Genomic DNA, 4,665 nt, shown 5'->3' on the forward strand with positions numbered 1-4,665 from the left:
TTTAATATCACTTTTCCATTATAGTACTCCCTGCACAAAGTCACTTCATTTAATGTGTAGCAAACATCAACATTTAATTTCTTTACTCTATTCACCAAAACAAACAAATTTACCTTAAAATATATTAACCACAGCCCACCCTACGATAAGAACTGTGTGCTGGTGATGAGTTGCGTGCTGGTGTGCTGCAGACACATCACATCAAGCAGCTGTCACAGGCTGCTGTTGTAGCGTGGCTGGTAACCAAAAACTGTGTGGTGCTGTAGGCTGCATGCCGAATCGAGAGGCGGCCACAATGTTTGTAGACTGCCATCCTGTCACCATTCTTCTTCACGGAACTCACCACAACATCTTCCTTATCGTAACACCAACTGTATAAGGATTGTAGACCTTTTTCGTTTGTCACACATTTACAATCCTTAGCGATGGACTTTTGTTACTATGATCAACTGTGCTCTTCTGTTTAACCTTTACTAGCACCCTTCTTTTACTTCCCAAATTCTTGGCAATTTGTTCTCCCCTATTTCTTTACCAATTCTCCTTATCTGTTTATACTAGGTGTCTACAGCTAGATGTTCCATTGTTGATGGCAGTTGCCCTTGGCAACTGTACTTCTCCTTGAATATAAAAGGAAAATCTTTTTAAATTGATGTTCTTTTTTGATTTTCCACTCTCCTACTACCATATTTCCTTTCTCCTGGCCTATATCGTCAACATATGCAACTTGGTTTGGCTCTTAGTTTGTCCTCAGACTGGATGTGTGAGTATCATGTTGACACACAGGGAGGTTCACACACAAGGGCTATAGAAGTTTCTTTACTCCTTGAATTCCATATATGCTCACACAACAAAACTTCTCTGAATATACAGTCACCTATATTATTTATTACAGGATTCACAGCTGGTCCTGCTATTCACTTCCAGCTTCTCTTCTTCTTTGTGCCTTGATGGGGACCCCTACTTCGACAATTTAAGAAATACACTGAAACAGAGGTCAATTCTGATCTAGCACCTCAAACACCTCTTTCCACTTAAAACTTATATTCTCTCATCTGTTAAGAATACAACTTGGTCATATTACATCATCCAGTCTTGCAGACCTCAATTTAAATATTTGCCTCCACCTCACATACTTGTTCCATAGCAAGATCAACAGCAAGAAGAACAAGAACAACTGGAGAAGATATCAAAGATACATTTTTACGTTTTTAATTCAAGTCTTATGTTTTCTCCATGAACATTTATCATGACACTTTCCACTTGTGGCTGCACAGAACAACATACACCCACTACAGCAATCCACTTCCACCAGACGGGCAGCTCTGCACAAACAGAAAGCCTAGCGGCAGTCTACAGCTCTCAATCATTCTCCCTTAATTTAAAACTTTTCTCTTTATTCACATGGATATTTTCATCTCTTGCAGAGCCTAAGAGATGTACATTGGCATTTTCCATTCTAAATGACATGTAACACTAACAGTAGCACTATCTCCATTTGCCTACATGTTCTTTTTTATTATTTCTTTTTTCGTGCCATTATTAATTGCCACTGGGAAAGAGATCAGTACATGTCAAGCATGTCTGACAAACATATCACTAACAAAATATTTCATTGAGACCTGTAAAGATAAACCAGGCAGCACGAAATGGCTAACATGTACTAATATTTTTGCCAGTTGCATTTGGTAATGGCTCAAAAGCCTAAATTTTGGAAATAATGAAAAAACACACAGGCACACGGTGGCAGTGTCATCATTTTAAAACTTTATTATGACTTTGGTACAAGTGTTGAAAACTGAACAACTATAAGCTGTTTGAGTGTTCCAAGAAGAACCCAAAGAAACAGAAGTTGTTTGTTTGCAAAGCACTTTCACTTTGAAGAAAACAGTCGCTTACTCCTTTGGTTACAGTGTAAATATTGTAACCTTTGCATTCTACAAACAATTAATGCTCCAGAAAAAAACAAATTGCTACTTACCATAAAGAAGACACATTAACTTGCATATTAATTATGCCTGTCTGCAACTTAACATGTCTCCTTTACAGTGAGTAGCAATCTACCTTTTCCTGAATTGTTGATATTCCTACCTGGAGTTTCCATTCTTTAATTAGTTCCAAATGGAATACAAGAACTTATATGCCACAAGTCATCAAAGAAATCAGGAAAAACCACAGAATAATAGCCAGAAATATTTTAATAATTGTGGCATTTCAGCCGTGAAATTGATAATTCAATACTTTTTACATCACCAAACATCGTTAATATCAAATATGCAAGACCAAAGGGAATTAAAAATACCATCAAGTTGCTAAAAGCAGCAATATTTTTCCATGACAGTGTTTGTAGCAGATTAGTAAAATCTTGTGAAAGGTTGATACAATTAACCTTGAGCCGTATTCGTAATCAGTCCTTAACTCAAACAAAATTTGCTAAATACTTTTGAGTTTCACATGTAGCAGCCACCATATACCCTTATGAATGAAAACCTAGCAGAACTAAAAACAACCAAAATAATCCAGCTGGTATATTTTGTGACCTTACTGAAGCCTTTTACGTAACTAAATGGTTCAAGTTTGTGGAACAAATCTGCAAATTTACTTCACAATGAATTGCTAACTGCATGTTCAAAAATGGTTCAAATGGCTCTAAGCATTATGGGACTTGACATCTGAGGTCATCAGACCCCAGACTTAGAACTACTTAAGCCTAACTAACCTAAGGACATCACACACATCCACGCCTGAGGCAGGATTCGAACCTGCGACCATAGCAGCTGCGTGGTTCCGGACTGAAGCGCCTAGAACCGGTCGGCCACAGCGGGCGGCCTATATGTTCTAAGGTGAGTTTTCAGCTTCAAAGGACCTGATGACAAGTCATATACTACTTAATCACAAAAAAGAGAAATATGAAATCAGTTAAATATCAATGTAATCTACATTTTGAACGTGACAAAAAGCAGTCATTGTAAGCAACATGTCAGAAACAAGTGAAATTTCAAACATGCTTACATGTTCTCCACAGATCTCTGAATGCAGAGATCAAGTTCATCTGTTAAAACACACCACCATCTTTCAAAGGTCATCACTTTCTGGAAATAGAGGAAAGATAAGTCTTCATTATTGCATAAAGTATATCATTGATCTAAGTTTTATTTATACAGTGATCATTTCTTACTCGTGCAATTAGTTGCACAACCAGGTCTCTTTTCTTTGCTGCACTAAATGGATGGAATAATTGTACTGAGATAATCAGAGTTGGTTTAAGGCCAAAGTGACTCAAGTGACCATTTGCAGCACTGTTGGTGCTGGTCACGCAAAATTTGTAAACAAGGTGTCTCATAATAAGTAGCAAAAATAATCAGTTTCTATGCTCACTAGATTTAGATTTATTTTTAAAGGTCTTACCAAGCTATGGTAAGTAATGTACGAGGCAAGGAGTGAAAGGAAGAGGGGTGATACAAGGTGAGGAGGGGAGGGGGGTGCTAAATGTTATGCCACTTGCGTGGGAAAATGTTTTTGAAATAGCACTGTAGATAACACATATGAATAAACAAAATTGGAACATTATTTTGCAGTGCTCCCCCCCCCCCCCTCCCCGCACACACACACTTTTTCACTAGCGCGCACACACACACACACACACACACACACACACACACACACACACACACACACACACACGCAATATTTTGTATAAATGAATTTTCTTACCGGAATACAACAAATTGAAAAAAAAGTGTTATTTCTTCTTCTTAAAACATTCAAACAAAAAAATCGTCTATTTACTAACACACTCCTTTACTTTTATCTTGTACACTCAGGGTGGTTACATAAACATGCTATTTACAGAACTCTTTTTTTAACTATGACATCCCTCAGATATTGACTGTAACCTGCATAGGACTGAGAGCTTCATAAAAAACAGATGGTGTTCTTCCAAGTTCCCAACAGTTACGAAACTGCTGAGCAGGTGATAGTATGAAGCATGAAGGCTTTCTGCCACAACTGTGGGGAATGTGTCAAAAAAAACATAGCTACAATTAAATTGCAAAATAAGTAAGTCCCTTTTATAGCAAATTGTTTGCCTTTTAAGCAAACTTAGTCTAAATCAATCACAATGGCACACACATTGATGTATGAATAGCCACATAAAGCAACAAAATTACTATCCTAGCAGCTGTCCTGTTTTGGAAACCATTAACAACACGCTATCTCAATAAAAGCGATTTTCCTCGTGGCAATCAGCATAGGATGGTTTTTGAAAGTAGTGATAAAATAATCTGGTATTTGTGATCAAACAATTTGGTATGTGGAACATCAGCTCCTACAGAAACTGTGTAACTCTTTTTACTGAAAACACCACAATTGCAACCACAAAAGCAATGGGGTAAATTTTGTCTTGGTGCCATCTTACAAGATTCTGGAGTGGGTCAAGAGGCAGGAAACTGCTTGATAAAATGGAAGAAAATAACATCTAAGGCCTAAGATGTAACTTCCAAATGCTTCAGGATAATGTGTCAGACTTAGTTACATTTTACATGAACAAGGAATAACATGGGAAGGCTATATTGCTATTCATCATATAGAGGCAGCATTGAGTTACATTTTTTACAAACAATGAATAACATTAATATGGGAAGAATATATTGCTATTCATCACATAGA

General features: G+C 37.2%; 1 long non-coding RNA gene across 1 annotated transcript; it reads right to left on the reverse strand.

Annotated features, from left to right (window-relative positions):
- Positions 1-1,857: 1,857 nt before the first annotated feature.
- On the reverse strand, positions 1,858-4,005 carry LOC124720298. Its single transcript, XR_007006121.1, has 3 exons — positions 3,894-4,005; positions 3,010-3,089; positions 1,858-2,863 (listed from the first exon to the last, which is right to left on the reverse strand). It is a non-coding gene; the product is annotated as an uncharacterized LOC124720298 (long non-coding RNA).
- Positions 4,006-4,665: the final 660 nt, after the last annotated feature.

This window comes from Schistocerca piceifrons, chromosome 11 (genome assembly GCF_021461385.2).
Source record: "Schistocerca piceifrons isolate TAMUIC-IGC-003096 chromosome 11, iqSchPice1.1, whole genome shotgun sequence".
Taxonomy (NCBI): domain Eukaryota; kingdom Metazoa; phylum Arthropoda; class Insecta; order Orthoptera; family Acrididae; genus Schistocerca; species Schistocerca piceifrons.